This window comes from Camellia sinensis, chromosome 7, assembly GCF_055761805.1.
Source record: "Camellia sinensis isolate YWXY chromosome 7, ASM5576180v1, whole genome shotgun sequence".
NCBI lineage: Eukaryota > Viridiplantae > Streptophyta > Magnoliopsida > Ericales > Theaceae > Camellia > Camellia sinensis.
The window spans coordinates 93,442,730-93,461,962 of NC_138967.1; the positions used below are offsets into that span (position 1 = coordinate 93,442,730).

The 19,233-nt window shown below is 35.9% G+C and overlaps 1 long non-coding RNA gene across 8 annotated transcripts in view; it reads right to left on the bottom strand.

The window, feature by feature from the left end:
* Positions 1-418: 418 nt before the first annotated feature.
* Positions 419-19,233, bottom strand: part of LOC114299122 (uncharacterized) — a 35,096-nt gene continuing 16,281 nt past the window's right edge. The window contains exons 1-8 of one of the 8 annotated variants that reach the window (XR_014335689.1): positions 11,545-12,958; positions 5,261-5,320; positions 4,932-4,995; positions 4,810-4,834; positions 4,638-4,725; positions 4,467-4,529; positions 3,090-3,254; positions 1,840-2,445 (exon numbers count right to left, since the gene is read on the bottom strand). This is a non-coding gene — a long non-coding RNA (uncharacterized LOC114299122). Of the gene's footprint in view, positions 650-1,839; positions 2,446-3,089; positions 3,255-4,466; positions 4,530-4,637; positions 4,726-4,809; positions 4,835-4,931; positions 5,223-5,260; positions 5,321-11,544; positions 13,272-19,233 lie in introns of those variants that run through there. The other 7 variants (XR_014335688.1, XR_003642224.2, XR_014335691.1 and 4 more) reach the window with 7 other exon arrangements.

The window sequence follows — 19,233 nt, forward strand, 5'->3', positions numbered from 1 at the left end:
TAATTAACCTGCTGCTCTCTGTGTGGTCAGGCTAGAAAATAGGATTTTGATCAAAAGGGGTGCAAGGTTTGGGTTTGGAGCTTGAATTCAAATTCTTTTGCTAAAGATTCAAAAGATTGCACAACGTAATGTTTCGTCATTGGGTGTTCAGCATGAAGCGCACAAGTCTTAATGGCGGTCAAAATGAGGTGTCTACAATAGGCACTAAACGTATTGGACCAAAATACCTTCCCATTCAAAACCGTTTCTTCTCCACGATAGACAAAGAAACATCACTCCCATTTTCTCAGACGATCAACCTTCTTAATGATTTTCTCCACCATCTCTGTAACGCCCCCAAATTTTATTACTCGAATATATTACCAAGTTCCTTATTAAAATTCAATTACATAATAAAATGCGGAAGCAAGAGTACAAATGAATAAATAGTGTTATTCTCTCTCATATTATACAAATGATGAAATACTCAAATACAACATATTACAAAACATGCCCTTAGGCTTACATTGAAAGTTACATAATAAATAACTACAAAGAATAAAAATACATTCTCTTTCCAATACATGGCCACTTCGCCAACAATTAATCAATATCTAAACCACAACAAAATAACTCCCTTCATTCTTGGACAATTCATCCGACTCGGCACCTGAAAATTTGTTTAACAATAGGGATGAACACAAAGGTCCAGTAGGGGTCTACAATAATTCTAATCAATAATAACCTATAGATATATGTGATCATGAGTGCTATTGTTATACATACAGATGTAGTGATGTCTTTTCATATCCAAAGTATTTACATGCGTACATATGTAATGAAAGCTTTCAATGAGATCGTCAATCAATCTCAAAGGACCAAGGTGAGAGGATGACGCAAAGTGAGTAGATCTAATCTATGTGAAAAAGCTTGAGTTTTGGAGAGAGAGAATGGTGTTCACGGTGTATAGGGAAGAAATGAAAGAGAAAGAAAAGGAGAAAGTGAGGAAAGAGAGAGTATGGAGGTCTATTTATAGTAAAAGAACCATAGTGAGTTGTTAGCCCTAAAGTCAAATAAAATATACATCAAAAATTCCAAAAGTAGGGCCCAAAATGCAGTAGAAATATCTTTGATTTTCTTTGAAGTGTCGACCCAGCAGCAGTGAGCAACAAGTGAGTTTGGAAACCCTAGTGTTGACACCTCCAAGCAGTGTTGATCCACGAAGAAATCAGACTAAGTAGTGTCGACACTAGGAAGAGGTGGTGTTGACACCAGAAAGCATAAACCTCTAGAGAAAAAGAAGGCAAGCAATTGTCAACCCTAGGAGGTCCAGTGTCGACACCCAGATTAGAATTTCTAGGTTCCAAAGCACTTTTCTAACAAAAGTAAGCGCAAATGAACATCCTTATGAAGTCTAGATTAGATTTTCACTCAACAATTACGATTATATGCCACCAAAGGATCTCAATGACTAAAGAAATGAAATTAAACACGTCTCATGGACTTAAGGAGCACAAGGGTTACAATCTTCACGATTGACGAACAGAGAATATTGCTCCGATTTTCTCAGAACCTAATTTCTCTTAAGCATTTTGGAAGCAACACTTTCAAGTTTCTTTGAAGTTTCTCTCAAGTTTCATATCAACTTGAGAGAAAATCAATAAAATCAACTTGAAATCAACGAAATCGGGGTTAGTGTTTTCACAACCAACAAACCAGTAAGTTTTTCATTGCCTAACCTAATTTTCTAAATGATTTTGGATCTACATTTGAACTGGACAATATATTATGTCTAGGTAAAATTAGGGCTTCTTATTCAAGATTCTAGTATATTCATTAATAATTGTTTACAAGGTCAAATTTAAAAGAAAAATTGAGTTGCATTATCAAATGTCCCTAATTTTCTGTGTCATTGTACAATGGGTAGAGAAATTTGATACATACTTGCCTTTCCCTTACACTTGTCGCATTGAATTTCACTGATATTACAGTTTTCCTATGTGCACATAAAACAAATGTGCATTGCACTTCCTCTATGTGTGCATACAATCTGTGGATGCCAGTCCATGGTGGCCAAATGCAAGGGTGTGTTTCCATGCTTATCCCCCTCATGTTTATAAAGCTTCTCGAGCTCAGGAGTTTGGAGAATGTAACTAACCATGTTATGTCCTCTGCTCTTGGCAGCAACATGAATAATATTTTGACCATGACAATTGAGCAGTTCCCTCGAATCAGGCCAATACTGAAGCAATGCCCGGACAACATCAATGTGACCTTTAATTGATGCTAAATGAATAGGAAGTAAGCCATTGTTGTCCCTTGCAATAGCACCTGAACTGTGTCTTCCTAACAAGTACTGAACCTCTTCAAGATAGCCCAATCATGCAATCAAGTGAAGTGGAGTCCTTCCTTCATCTCTTAATTGAATGAACCATGGTTCTGACTTCAATAAGGCATCTAAAACACCTGGGATTTTAAAATAAATTGAGAAACAAAAATGCAAAAGCCAAAGAGAAATCAAGAATAAGTGTTAGAATTACGTCGGTTTGTTTTTAAAATGGCAGCATGAATAGGTGATTACCCTTTAAGTCTTTCATTTGTATTTTCAATACCAACTGTATCACATAGAATATGCATGACAAGTTCCAAAAACCCTACTTCAGCAGCTAGAAACAGAGCTGATTTCACTTCATTGTTCACAGATAATATAACACTTACGGATCTACCGTGATCAAATAATAAGCTACAACTTGGTGACTGTTCATCAAGGCCTCGTGCAATGATAAGTTGCCCTTTTCATTTTTTACCCTCAAAAGCAGATTATCCCAATCAACATCTCTCTAAATTTTCCCACCATTTTTAGAACACATTTGAATCCCCAGAGCATATAAATCAACCAGATCAATTACTTCCTTTTTTTCTCTTTTTGTTAAGTACTCAATACAATTTACTTGATAGAATACTTCGAAGTAATCATCGTCAACATACAGAAGCACAAGAATTGCAAAAAGTCACACCAACTGAACTCTGAAGCAACAAAAATTATTGACATTACTTCAAAGACACATAACAATCAAGTAAAACTGATACAAGGGAAGCCAAATACTCACCTGAGACCGAGGGAAGATATCAGCAAAAAGATTTTTGTACCGCTTCACGGGCTGTCTCGACCTTGCCCGCAGGGAAGGATAGAAGAAACAGACTTTACCACAAATGGGTAAAACCCGCCTAGACATTACCCCCATTTTCCAAGGAATTGAATTCAAACCCCTCCCCTGAAAAACCAAATCACAAATTCAAACCAAAATTCACCAAAACAACGCAGACCCAATTGACCAATTGAACAATAATTCAGAAGAATTCCCACAAATTTCATTTTTGTGGCAATTTAATGAATTGGACACAACAAAATCGCCAAAGAAAAGGTCGATAAACATATCAATTTTGCAAAATTCAAGCAAATTTATCAAAATCTAAATCATACCCACCAATCCAAACAATACTAAAATTCATATACTGAACAATCCAACTGTTAAGATCGTGATCTAGATAAGCCTACCAATGAACGAACAAAATTGAGACAAAAAACAAAAAAGGGTCTAAATATTGATGAGTAAAAGAATGAAAAACTAAATAATTTCCATAAGAAGCTCTGGTTATCAATCCAAATGCCAATAATTAACGTAAAGAAATTAAAAATTGAGCGAATACTCTTCCAAAGGACCTCTAATAGTATAAATCCTCTACCCACCAAACAAGCTGCCATATCTCCCCTCAATCAATCTTCTCCTTAGACTATGCTATGCCTCTTTAGTGTGAATCTCAATAGCCATTTTCCAATATCGCCTTATTAAATAAGTCCAGCTTCCTAATCCCAACACCTTACTGAAGCCTCACTACAAAAATAGATTTCCATTAACTACTATACAATCTTTAAATGCTTTCAATTATTAACCGATTTTTTGAAATTTTGCTGAAATTCCAACCAAACTAATAGACAATATAAGAAAGCCATTCTTTTCCAGAATGCCAATTTCACCACATATTCAGAATTTATAGCCAATTTTTTGCTATCTGAAACTTGATCAATTCAAATTCAATCAACCAATCTGAATCTAACTCATGGGAAACTTGAGTAAATTATGAAAATTTTAAAGCGATGGTCCCAAACAATCAATTTAGCTATGATTTTCTACATAGAATTACAGCAATCTATTAAAAATTACAGCCAAAACAAGAAAACAGAGGCAACCTCTGAAAACCGTACAATTAACATACTAAGAAAATAAGGGCAGATGGAAGAACTCAAAAATCTTAGAACTCCATTTTTTAAAAATAATTTGGCACCTTATACAACTCAGCGACCCAAATAATAAATTCTTCACTTAAAATTGAGGCACCGCAAAATAACTACCTCACAATACCTGTTTCAATCAACTCTATACGAAAAAACTTGGGGACCTAAGTTACTAAGGTTAGTAACTCACAAGTATTCCTCCAAGATCCTCAGAAGAATATGCACAGACAAGTTTCCCTCTCTTTTCTTATACCTGGTGATTATTAAAGGAAGAAACAAAAATAAACAAATAAATAAATTTATAAAAATTAGAAAAATAACTCAAAACCGATCTAGCATTGATGTGCGCAACCATATTGACCTTCCTTAGGGTCGAGTAGACTAAACAACAGTATTAGTGTCTAAGGTGACATCGGTATCAACCTATTGAACATCATCCTTTTCAACAGCTACAATATGCATACAAAGATGATCCTCATCAAACTATATAATGATATTAAGTGTAATATAAATTCAATTTTATCTTGATGTACCTTTATCCTTGATTCCTGCAGCTTTCTGAATATATAAAAAGAAGAGTCAGAAACAGAAAAATTCAAGAACAATTTTTTTAAAGCTCATTAAATCTAATTCGAAGGATAAATGTGACAATTACACTTTCAATCTCTTGAGGATGCTGTAAACTGTGATGAATCAAATGCCCTCATCTGCACCAATACCTGTTGTAATTTTGAACAATTATGTCCCAGTACCTATCGAACTGTCAAATGTCATGAACTCCTTATTTATGAAAAACTCATCCCACAACAAGGTTAAGCTTATTAGCTCCTTTGATTCAGAAGACAATTAAAATAAATAAACTTTATGTTCTAGGCAACAAAATAGAGCATGAATTTGATGAATAAACAAAAAATCAAAGAAACAAAGAGCAACAACAACAACAAAAAAAAAAAAAGAAGCTGCAATGTCCTGTTTGTTCTTAACTCTGACATATCCTTTGATCCCTCGCTTCTCTTTCCCAAGGCCTTCGCCTTCTTCCCATCCCTACAACACAATAACATCTTCACACCATCAACACACATATTTACACATATATAGACCCTGTTTGGTAGGGCTTATTTCCAACTTATTTTAGCTTTTAGCTTAATTTAAGCTATTTTGATGTGTTTGGTTCAGCTTAACAATACAACTTATAGCTTTTTGTAAGTCAAAAATTAACTTATTCTTTGAGTGGGAGAGGAGAAGCTTAATTTATAAGTAAAAAATCAACTTATGTTCACAGCTATAAGCTATAAGCTGTTAGGCTATAAGTTATAATCACTTTCCCACAGCTCTACCAAACGGGGCCATACAGATTAGAAACTTAAGATAACCACAGAATTTGTTACAAAAAACTAGCAGGAAAGTACAATTAGTTCTCTTTATAAAAGAAAATCAATTTAAGATGCTTCAAAATTTCCAAGATGTCCTATATGAAGGACAAAAAAATATAATACTTTCAAAACCTCCTCATAATTATAAAGTCCTATATGAAGGACGAAAAAAAATATAGTCCTTTTCTTGTTAAGGTTCGCCGTCTCTACAAAGTCCGCTCCAAATCATCCGATTCAAGTGTTTAAGCTAGGTGTATGAAAGATTTTATCCTTCAATAATGGACCAATAATGGAGGAATTTCCGAGGGATAGGACCAACAATTTAGAAGGCAATGAAATGGGGGGAGAGGGTTTCTTGGCTGCGCAAAATCCCACAATTTCTTTATCTATATTATTCTTTAGATAAATATCATGCTACCCCACACCCATCAGTATTTTGCAATTTATTGAAGTGTCCTTGTAATAAAGCTAATCACACCAGCCTATGTTTTACTAGCAATTAAAAGAAAACAAAGAATATAAGCACACCAACCAATGTTCTGCTATCTATTAATTAAAAAAGACAAATAAATAAGCACACCCATCAGTGCTATACTATAAATTAAAATAAAACAAATAAATAAGCATACTATTTAAAGGCTCAAGGTGAACCAAGGTACTGAAGGTCTCTTTGGGGCCTAGGCACATGGCGTGGGCTTTATTGAAGCAAGGTCTCTTTGGGGCCTAGGCACACAATCTTAGTAAAAAATAAATAAATTAACATAGACTAATGTTTCATAATGTAATGTGTGATTTCATGAATTAATTATTTGTAGGTTTTCTTTTTTTTTCTTCTAACAGAGACTCAAAACAAAGACAATAACATAATTGCAAAAAAAAAAACACACACAGCATGGAAGAGAAGCCAAAAAAAAAAAAAAATAGAGAAGAAGAAGAAGAAAAATAAGACATGTGTTTGCTTATACAAACTACTGCCATTCTCATTTTTAAATTATTCCATGTATGAAGCAAAAAAGAAAACAGAGAAGCAAGAAAAAAAAAGATAGGAAAAAAAACTCAGCGTAGCAGCAAACGACAAAGAAGAAGAAGAAGAAGAAGAAAAAGAACTATGTCCAGTAGGAGAGAGAAAGAGAGACTGAGTCAAAGAAAAAAAAACAGAGCGAAGAAGAGAGAGAGAGGGAGAGAGAGATATTGAGTCGAAGAAGCAGGAAAAAAAAACAAAGAGCAAAGCAGAAGAAGAAGAAGAAGAAGAAGAAGAAGAGAGAAAGAATTGAGACTCGAAGTTGAAGAAAAAAAAAACAGAGAGCAAAGTCGAAGAAGAGGAAGGAGAAGAAGAAGAAGAGAAGAACTCACCTGGTCCCAAACGAGCCGAAGGGAAGAGAGAGAGAGAGAGAGAGAGAGAGAGAGAGAGAGAGAGAGAGATAGAAGAGAGAGAGACAGCAAGCTTTCAAGCAAATACGAATGGAGATTAGGGCATTTCGATCGATTTGGGGCTGGGTACTCTCGTATATAGCTCAGAGTTGTAATCCTCTATAATTCGAGCCTTTAAAAGCACGATTTGAGCCATTAGATTCATTTAGAGATCCAAAAACAAAAGTCGCACCTAGGCATGCGACTTGTGCCTTTTCTCGCCTTGACAAGTCATGCATAAGGTGCACTCCTCTTTCAAGTCACATTGCCTTGGGTACCTGCAGGCGCAACTGTTGCGCCTCGCTACGCCTTGCGCCTAGGCGCGCCTTTCACAACACTACTCGGCGAGTACTCTACTATCAACTAAAATCAAATTAACAAATTTTAACACACTCATGCCAGTGCTCTAGCATCAATTACAAACAAAAAAGAATTTTAGCACGCTAGGCAGTGCTATGCACAGTATAGCTCCTTAATGAGAACATTATATATACATAAAAGAGTAAAAAGCCCACCCGCTAGTAGCTCATGGGAACTAAAAAAAATTATACCTTCGCTTGTATCAGAAGAATAAGAAATTGAGGACCCACAGCAATCTACATTACACAGACTCGGGTATGGGTATCGGGTGCGGGTACATATCTAGGGGTCAGGCACTTCAAAACTAAAAATTGAGGATACGTGGATATGGATCCAAACGGGGATACAGGTATGGGGATACGTTAAATATTTAATTTTTTAAATATATTTATTATATAAAGATAAGTTAAATAGTTATTTTTTAAATATATTTATTATTTTTATCTTATGCATTACTTTTATTGATAATTTTTTTAATTTATCTATATAATTTATTTTTTTACTTTTAATTGACATATATATTATAAATAACAAAAATATAATAAATAAGGAATAACAAATTATGTTAAAATAAATATAAAATAGATAATGTATTTTATAGATTTTATTAATTTTATAATATATATTATTTAATCAGATTCATTATTATATAATTGATAGGTGGATGGTAGCTTTTTTGACTTTTGATTGGTAGGTGAAAAGGTGATAGTTTATTAACTTGTTGGTTGGTGACAACTTTCAAGATGGTAGAAAAGGAGTTGTTCTCAATATATTATTTATGATATAATTTATATTATATATTATTTATGATAAATTATATTATATATATTATATATGATAGGCACCAATTAAAAAGAAGAGAGAAGAGAAGATGGTCAAGAGAGAAGAATACGGAGAGAAGGGAGAGAAGAAAAGATAGAAGAAAACAGAGAGAAGGGAGAGACGAAGTTGATTGAAACAGAGAGATGAAGATGATCGAGAACGAGAGAAGAGACAAACGAAGAGAACAATCAAGAGTGAGAGTGAGAGAGAGAAGAAGACAGATCGAGAGAAGAAGATCGAAGCCCTGATCGTAGGTATGCCATCTTTCTTCTTACTTCCATATGCCGTATCCACTTCTTCCATGCCGTATCCTGGCCGGATTCCATACCCGTACCCGTGTCGTGTCGTATCGACACAAGTACTTCGCCAAAACTGATGAGTCCGTGTAATGTAGACAGCAATGCTTTGCTACCAATTAAAAGCAAACAAAGAAATAAAGCACACCCACCAGTACTCTGCTATCAACTAAAATCAAATTAACAAATTTTAGCACACTCGTGCCAGAGCTCTGGCCTCAATTACAAACAAAAAAGAATTTTAGCACACCCAGCAGTGCTCTGCACAGTATAGCTCCCTAATGTTAGTACATGGCACTTGAAGCTAGTAAAATGATTTTTAATATAAATGTGAAGAAAAATCATAGCTTGGAGACTTAAGAGCAAATTATAGACTTCAAAGCAAATAAATATACTTAATTATGATTTTTGAAATGATCGTAGGGGCCATGGTTAACCCTAGCCCCTCCCTGTGTCCGCCGGTCACTTGAATAATGTAATGAGTAATGTTTATCTCCTTTCTAGTTTGATGGAAATCTTTGATAAGGAATGCCCTGGTGTTAGTTTTGGAGGATTTGTTTATGTAACATTCAAAAGTAGATTTTAAAGGGAGTACATTAAGTTCTTTCAAAAGTTTAATAATTAAAAAAAAAAAATCTATTTGTCAAAAATCAGAAGCTGTAATTATAGTTCACATTCCCTTTTTCTCAGCTAGTACTGAACAAAGCAAACATATAGGACCAATAAAGTAATAGTTCATAAAATATGTTTCTAAATTCCAATTTCTATAAGGCTTGTCGTTTCTAGGGTAATTCTTTTAGTGAATAAACATAATTGCCCGAGTCAAGTTTCCTCGTTGAATCTTGGGACATTTTTTTTTTCCATTCATAGTCATTTGACTTGGCAAAAGCTAGGAGTATATTGGCAATAAGAGAGCAGTCTCATATCACAAACCCACCTAACCTTGTAGTCACCCACCTTGCTACTATGTGTGCACACATGCAAGCTAGAATAACCATAGAACTCTCGAACAAAACCAAAACCAAAATAGAATATCCATTTGCAAAATCGTAAATCCCCCAGAATGAAAATAAGCATCAACCAAAAAGATTGGAAACATAATGATGAAGTTGAGGTTTGGATTTCTAGAAAATAAACTTGGAACACAAAATTTAGGAACGAAAAAAAAGAAAAAAAAAAAAAAAAAAGATGATGGTGAAAGTAAAAAAATCAATGCAAGTTTAAGAACAAAACATATGATGTCATTCTTGAAGTACATCAAAATATTCAAACAATTAAACAAAATCTACAAACACTCTACAAGTTGATAAAAATACAAAACCACATGTACTATTCTTAAGGGTAAAACACTTGATATAAAATTCCATCAACAAATAGCACTTAAATAAAAATCAAAACCAAAATGTCTCTATCTCATATGTTCATCTATTTTATATAGAGTTCATGTTCTATATGTAATTATGTGGCCACTCTGTTCCTTGGGACAACACTATGGAAAATTTACAATCTACTCAACACAGTAAAGGGTGTTGGCTATTGTTATTCCGAATTTGGATAGTGGTGTTCATGGTGGGTTCAACCAGAGAAAGAACCAAAATAATGGGGATGGTGTGTTACTTCAAGTATTCTCAAAACGAAACCCAACAATAATTTTATTAAAATTATGAAGTAATAGAATGTAACCAATAAAGGCAACAAATTAATTTAATATCTAATTTGACATAAAATTGAGTTTGGCATAAGAATCTCATAAAATCCATCAAAATACAATAATTACATAAGGTCATTTGTACACAAATTTCAACCAAAACTAACTTGAGTGTGATACCCAATTCAAGGTAATACAATTTTTTTTTTTTTTTTAAATCGGCAAATGTTAGTTGTTAGATTAACACCTATGGGAGAAAATCTCTCCACTCTTGGCAAAGAACTTAAATGCTTGCACTCCCTTTATTCAACTTCACTAAGGGGAGTTGAACCCATGACCGCCCTAGGGACTAAACCCTAAGGAAGGCATGGTGGCCAACTAGGTTAGGCCTAGTTGGTCAATTCAAGGTAATACAGTATCTCACAATAAAAAATAATAATTGCATATGATCATATTCTTTCTTTCTTTCTTTTTTTTCTTTTTTTTTTTTTTTTTTTTTGATCAGCAAACAAGAGAGCACTTTATTAATGATAAAAGAGAAGTACAACAAAACCAAAAGTAGGAGCAAAAATTGCATCATAGCAAATCCATCTCATCCCAACTAGGTTGAAAGAAAGCAAAATCATGTGCAAGCTCCACCAAGAGAAAACAAAGTGATTCGCAAGAGATCAACTACAGCAAGAGGAAGGAAAGAAAAAAAACAAAAAACAAAACAAAACCATACTCCCACAGCCCAACACCAAACCCCAACGACACCAAACTGCCATAAGGCATCTCGAAAGCCAAGTAAACAAAGGCAATAGATCAACATGGGGCCAAGGTGAATGACAACAACACAGCAGCAGCAGCAACAAGAAACCAATGTGATGATCAACCTCACAGCATCTTCAAGCAATATTTAATCTCAGCAGCAAACATTAAGGCACCAAAACTTCAATCTCAGCACTAAAAGCATTCAGTTCACAGCTTCATGTTCTTTATGTCTCCTTTTTTCATATTCCATTTTTTGTACATAAGCATGGATGATTTTGGCTCTTCTTAGCTGAAGGTAGCTTTTTATTTTTATTTTTTACTTATATTTCTATCCAACAACCAAGGAGATGACAAAGGAAGCTATACATAAAAAGATCAAGTCAAACTCATCAATTCAGTTTTGTGCGCTTTTTTTTTTTTTTTTTTTTTCACTAACTATTAAAATGAAGCATTAATAACCAAAGCAACAATCATATATGAAAATTCCTAGAACCTCAATACAAAAAGCAAATTCATGGGAATAATTATAACATTAGAATAAGATTTTTAATCATAGATGCAATACAAACACAAAATAGAAGGGCATAGACATAACGAGAGAGAGACCTCTGTTCGGAATTGTCAAAACCAGAGCTGAAATCAGAGAAATCAACTAGAACAATGGTGTGGTTGGAGCTGTAAAGGTCCTTGCTGGTGACATCTAGGGTTTGATCATCGATACATTTGGCCCTCAAATGGAACTCGACGGAGCAAAACTCACACTGGCCATCGCAGTCCCTGCCTGGAGAAGTGCATGCTCATTGCTCGGTTGCTGGTGAGTGGGATGAGACCTAGGCAGTGAGAGCAGCAAATGGAGGACCAGTGGAGTGAGAGCAGACGGATAGCGAGAGCAATGGAGTGAGAGATGAAAGAGTGAGAGACCTTAACGAGTTAACCCAGTTGCCTATATTCAGCTATTAAACAATTGAATGGTTGCGATCAAATTTAAGTAATCTTAGGGTTTAGAATTAATTTTATATTTAAAATATTCGATTTAATACCAATTTTATCTCTATCATAACTAAATAAAAGTCGTTGATGTGACACTATTTGAAATTTCATTTTTAATTGATATTTTAGAGATAATTTAGGAGGCAAAATAAAATTTTAAATGAAATTTGGGGGTAACATTATCAATTTCTGTTTGATTATAAACAAAAGCTAACAATGGAGGTAAAATTGATCTAAAATCAAATAGTTTAAACATAAAATTAATAATATTAAAAGAATATAAATTGAATTGATATTTTAGTGATAAAGAGGTAAAATGATATTTTTCCCTAATGATTTGTATTTCACAAGGTTGTAGATGACATCAATTAATGAGAGTTCAAATATCATACAGTAGGTAGTAATTAGACTACAAAATTATATAAATGAGTTGTTCACTTATTTCATTTACATTTAGGTAAGATGGTATTACCTTGCGATTACCATTTGTTAAGCTTCTAATTTTGATCAAAACAATTATGTGGTCTACAGTTTCTAACACTAACGTTTCGTTTATTTGGGTGAAAATGTAAGAGGCACTTATTAGTGCTTTAATGGAATAAGGCTATCTGAAATGTAAGAGACACTTACTAGTGCTTTAATGGTTTAATGTTATTTTTAGTCATCAAAATTATGGACGAAATCAAAATTTTATCATCGGAAGAGTTAAAATTTGAATAAAAAATATATAAAGAAGTGCATTCAAATATTTCATCTAAGCATCAAACGAAAAATGTTGACGGAAAAAATACAGTTGAAGAAGTTAACAATTATCGTGTTGTTGGATTGGATTCTTTTCCCTCTCTCCAAACAGAAAATTTGCAAACCTAATATATCTTGCCATATGTGATTGCCATAGTTTTTATGCTTGCTCTCTTCTTCCTCGTAAGTTATCTAACGACCAAGATAAAAAGCTCCTAGAAGAAAACTAAGGGCCAACAAATTGAATACCACCACTCTACCATCACCGCTGCAACTCAGCCACCATCATCTAATGTTATTTGTACTTTGATTAACAAGGAAAAGAAAGAAATTTGAACATAAATAATTAATAACACAATGATACACCTTCAAAATAAAATACAACTTCACCTAATCCAAATCAATGCTACAAAGAAGCCTTTACTACCACAAACAAAATAGAACACCAAAAAAAAAAAAAAAAATCAAAGCAGTAGCTGAATTTCATAATTCAATTGGCAAGTAACCAAAATAAGATCAGAAAACAAGAAATTAAATCACAATTGGCAAGGGCCCAAAGTCAACTTATTCGTAAGAGATACTTAACTTTTGTGATTCTATCACTGTTGGCACATAAATTTCAACTAAATTTATGACACGTATAGAGCCTATGATAGGAAGGTTGTCGATAATCACTTCCTAAAAAAAAAGATCAACGTGATCCGCTGAAATACATAAATAAAACGACGTTGTATCTCAACGACGTTATTCAAGATGCTCAAGTGACACGTGGAGCCTACGAAAGATGACACCTGTAGAACCTACAGCAAGGACACCACACAGGATGAAACCCCAAAGATCAATCCGGTTAATCAGATATATGATTAATCAGATAGCGCTATTATTCAAAATTCAAATGGCGTTATCATTCAATTTGAAATTGAAATTGAAGATGAAGCATTCCTATCACTTGATGGCCCTCTATAAATATGAGGACCATCACACAAGACGAGAGAGAAAATCAGAAGTGAAAAGATCAGAGAGAGAGAGAAAGAAATTGAGAGCTAAAGAAATCGTTACAAGAAAGAAGAAGAGAAGCCTAGAGAATTTGAGAGCCTACGTTAATGGTGATGAATAGGTAAAGGGTTCCAAACCCAAGAATTGTATTTTATATTCGAGGGTTCAAAACTCATAACAATTTCAATAAAATATTTATTTTTCTTAAATTATCTTTCGTTGTTTATTTTGTTCTTCATTAATCGGAGGTTTCATTTGTATAAAATGTGTAATTAACGATCTGAAATACAGATTGGAAATAAGAACCTGCTATTCAAATAATCAACACTGTTTAGTCCAAAAACTAAACAGTGGACATTTGTAACATAAATTTTGAAATGTGTTGAAACAGTTCATGTTTTAAAATTTGTGTCTACAAATTCTGGCACGCCCAGTGAGACTTATTTCTCCTCCCATCTTTTGAAGAACAAAATATATATATATATATATATAGTTAAAACTTACTGATGTATTCTTTTGTTATAGGAATGCTGAAGCAACTGTCAGGAGACAAACCTACAATCCAGTGGTTCTGAAATCACCAAGGGTGGAGATAGCACCCATCACCCAAGGGGCTCCGGAGCGAATGCTCTTGGCTGTCCCAAAGGTAGAACCAACGAAATCCTGGAAAGATGCACTTCTTTCCCCTATCACCTAAGGGGCTCCGGAGCGAAAGCTCTTGGCTGTCCCGAAGGTAACTGGTGTGACAAAGAAAGTCACACTTCTCCAGAAAGCTGAAAGTTTGAGAAAGATTACTGAAGATTATGTGAAAACGTCAAAGCAGTACGCAACTGTGAGGGCCACAGCCCGAACGAAGAGCTTTCTAATTCAGGCAAAGGAGGCTAATCAGTTTGCAACTACGACTTTTGTTGCAGCTTCAACGGGGGCAACAAAAAATGTTGTGGCCCAACTACTCAAAAGGGTAAAAGACTCCATTAAAATGGTGGAGTTTGCCCAGAAGAAAGCCTCTGCTGAAAACATGGCCGTCATTAGGGCCATTGGGAGGAGGGTAATGACCCAAACTCCTGTTGATGGAAAAAAGGCCCCTGTTGTTGAAAAAATAGTTGCGGCCTACAAACCGATAGTTCTGTTCAGAGCACAAAATCGGTCAAACCAAATCTCAGTCAACTCTCAAGAGCCAAAGGAACACTTGTTGGCTCGACAGGGTTCGAATAAGGAACACCCGTTGGCCCGACAAGGTTCGAATAAGTAACACCTGTTGGCCCAACGGGATTTGAATCAATATCAATTGGTCCGCTCTAAAAATGTAGGGACTATTTTGAAAATTCATGAGGAATTTGCAAAAACGCAAACGTTTCATTCTATGCCCCTAGGGGCTCAACTTGATATGTCATCCGGTCCAGTTTCGAAAAGACAAAGGCGAAGAAGAAATAAGGCCTTAAAGAAACTGGAACTAAGAACAATGGCAACAAATGTTATAGGAGCTATTGAAAGGGCTCTCTCGAAAGATGAACCCCAAAAATAAATTGAAAGTCCAGTCTTTGTTGGAAAATCCAAGGTGGAGGAGGGTAAGCAACCCTTGGGAAATATTTCTACTTTGGTTGAACTATCTATGGAGGGAATAAGAAAAGGGCCTGTAACAAGGTCCATAACCCGTCAGGCTCAAAACAAAGCATCGCAGTCAGATGCTTCAAATATGAGTAATGTTGTGGGGGTTGATAATCCTTTATACGAACAAGATGATTCTATCTCGTTTGTTTCAACGGATATTGGAAACAATGAATTGAGAGATATCAACAAAGTCGCAGTTATGATGACTGAGGTTGAAAAAGAAGGTGAAAATTCACAGGTCCAACAAGACCAAGGTCTCAAGGAAAAAGTGGTGGCCCTACAAGAACAACTTGAGAGAAGAGAGCGGGAAATGGCTGCTGTGTTGGAGCAAATGCAACAGTTGCAGGCCCAAATGACAGGACCAAGAAGTGCACCCAAACAAATGACACAACCTGTTGTGGGGACATCCGTAGGCATACAAAGCACACTAGCCCCAGGGGGCAATGGTCCTTGTTACTTCGATCTAACCAGTGGTGGTATGAATCCAATGCTCATGGCCCTGATTGATGATATGGTGAGGAGACAAGTAAAGAAAGTCAAAGAAAAAGATGATGAGAACTTTCAAATAATTACAAAACCTTACCCAGCATGGGTAGATGCTGTTCTATTCCCTTCTGGTTTTTTCCAACCAGATTTCAAAATGTTTGATGGAACAGGAGATCCAAGACAACATGTGGCTCATTTCCTTTCGAGATGCGGGCCAATAGCCCAGAATGAGGCCCTGTGTCTGCAGCTATTTGTTCAGTCACTTGAAAGTTCTACATTTACTTGGTATGCTAACCTTCCTCAGGGATCAATCCTAAATTGGGATTCCATGGTGAAGGAGTTCCTTAAACAGTTCTGCAACACACAAAGGCGAGTTGGAGTACCAGAACTGATTGAGACCAAGCAACATGACAATGAGTCTATTGCAGATTTCATTGCAAGATAGCGAGCTTTGACATTTGCTTGTCCTCAAAAATTTACGCAATTAGAGTTAATTCGGATGTGCCTTAACAACTTCCGACATGAGCTCTCTACGGCTCAAACTTTTGAAGGATTCAATGATCTATGCACTAAAGCTCATGATATGGAGCTGCATCTAGCTAAACGAAGGAGGCCTAAGGCCGTTGAAAGGGTTGAGTCCTCGACTACAGCTACAATCGAAACCAGAAAGAAGGGTCCCGTTGTAGTAGGGGCTAAAAAGCCCAAAGAATTTAAAAAGGTGACTATGAAAAAGAGGTTGAAGAAGAAATATTCTTTCATGGATGATCTGGTCGAAGACCTATTTGAAGATCTGTTGGAGCAAAAGTTGATTGCTCTCCCTGAGGTGAAAAGACCACATGAGGTAGGAAAGACCAACGATCCAAAGTATTGCCCCTACCATCGTTTGATTAGCCATCCGATAAAAGAGTGCTTTGTTCTGAAAGATAAAATTCAGGAACTTTTGGACTCTAAGATTATCGAGCTCCCTCCTCAAGAGAAAGAATCTACTAACCCAATCACTATCGACGATGATAATGAAGGTGAATGGATTGTTTATCAGTCAAAAAGCATGAAAAAAAGACAAAATGCCACAATGAAAGCTAGAAGTGTGGTTGATTCAACAACACAAGGGCCAAAAGTTTCTAAAAAGCAAAAACCAAAAGTTTCTAGGAAACAGAAAAAAGCCAAAGTAAGTAAGAGAAAAGGAAAGAAGAACCCAAAGAAGGAAAAAGGGGAGAAATTGGTCCCTGATGAGCAGTTAGAGCAAGGTCCTCTTGTCCCAATCACAATGGAGGAATTTCTACCTTCAAAATTTCAATCTGTGGAGTTGCAGACATACTTTGATAAAAGAATGGAGGAAAAGTTTACTTTGGCCCCTTGCCTAACCATCATTGTTTTGAGTGATGACGAAGAAGATGAGGGTGAAGTTGGTTCAAAAGTTAGGGAAGGAGATTGCATTACATCTCCTATCTGCATACCTGACTCACCAGAGTATACACCAACTTCTCCAGAATACACACCAGCCTCACCAGAGTATACACCAGCTTCTCCGGAGTACACCACAGAAGCCTTTTCTCCAAAATATTCGCCAGTACCACCAATGTACTATCAAGGCACTCCAGAATATGTAAGGAGAGCAGAACAAGGAGACACTGGGTGTAGGTCCGACTCTGAGCTTGTGAAAAAGGCGAAAAAATGACTACACTTCAAGGATGATGAGGTGAATGGCAGGTGTATGTCGGATGATGAAGTATGGAAGCATTCAAGTAAACAAGCAAAGTCATCTCAAGTTGAGGATCCTAATGAAGATTGGGAACTTGACTTTTCTCCTGATGGTTCACCATACACATCCCCAGCTAGGACATACGATGGAGAAAGACGATGGAGAAAGTGTATCAAGTGACCACTTTGACTTTCCTTGTAATGTCATCACTGTAGATGTAAATTTTGAAGAACGAGAAATACATATCATTTGCAATCCAAGTGATGATGAGAAAGCAAAAATTGAAGCTAGAAGGGAAGCGGAACATCAGGCAAAAGTAGCAGTCTCTTTGAAAGATGAGGGTTTTGAAGCCCATCAAAATTTGATTATTGAAAGAAATCAAATTTCTGGACACCCTTTCCCTAATTGGGTCGAATGGGTTCAGTTCCCACAAGGATATGTAGTACCTCGTTTTCCTTTATATAATAGGACAGGTTGTCCAAGGCGCCATTTGGCTCGTGTCACGACCCAAACCCACCCCTATAGGTTTAGCATCGTAACCGGCCAGCAATCCTTGGATTACCAAAGGCCTCTGAACAGATTAACAAGATAAAGGGGCTAGCGGAAGCAAATACATAAATATAGTTGTCCAATGAGCTGTGCTGACTTACATGAAACAGAATATTTAAAACTTTATGTACACAACCGGTAGTCAACCATACATTATACCCACACACATTACAGTATGTTAAGTACAGCCAACGACATCAAATCAAGTCTTATGTAAACAGAAACCACAGAACTTAAACACAGGACGCTTCGGGAACCTCCAAATGAGGCATAATGGTTGGCTGACAACGGAACACAGATCCAGACAAAAGCCTTCAGACTCAAACTCCAGAATGCTCACCTATACATATATATATACAAACAGTGAGCTAAAGCCCAGTGAATAACATTAAGGTAAAGGGGTTAGTGAACGAAATACGAACATATCATAAGCGGAAAACAGATCATAGCATAATCATTCTCATATCAGAACATAATAATGGTACATCCCATAGAACACATCACAGAACGTCTTCCGACTAGAGTAATCGGTTCCGGATACCGATTAAACACATATCACCACAATGAAGTGGCTAACGAGATCTCGTAAACTTGTATGTCATGGGCCCGCATTTTCATGCCGTCCCCCATGACTTGGGACTATCTATGGATGCCATAATAGATTTCAAACATGTAATATTCGTTCATGAAAATAGATATCATTTTAGAAATAATAGCTTATCACATTTCCTTTGGAACATAATTCATATGAACGTATCTTTACGATAACATTACTCACAGTGGTTCCAATAAGCGGTCAATCAATCCTCGAGTCTTGACCTACAATCACAAATATATAACACAAGCATGTCTTATCATTACACATTCATGTGGCCAACACGGCTTAGCTTTCATTACGTTGGTTCTTGTTCTTTCTTATCACAATGCTAAAACGCACACACACACTTGTAATTCCTTGACTTAGTACATTCATTCCTTAGTGTGTTTCTAATCCATAACCTCATTATCAAAGCTTAATTAGGTCTTAGGAATGCCTAAGATGCAATGCGGATGCTAAAACATGAATTGGAACACTTAGTCAAATTTTCTGAAAATGAGGCCTACGCTCGAGCGTGGGTTTCCCCGCTCGAGCGGACATGCAGACAATGAAGCTCCGCTCGGCCGTGACTCTCCCCGCTCGAGCGGACTGTAAACTCTAAAAGTACTGGATGCAAGGTTTT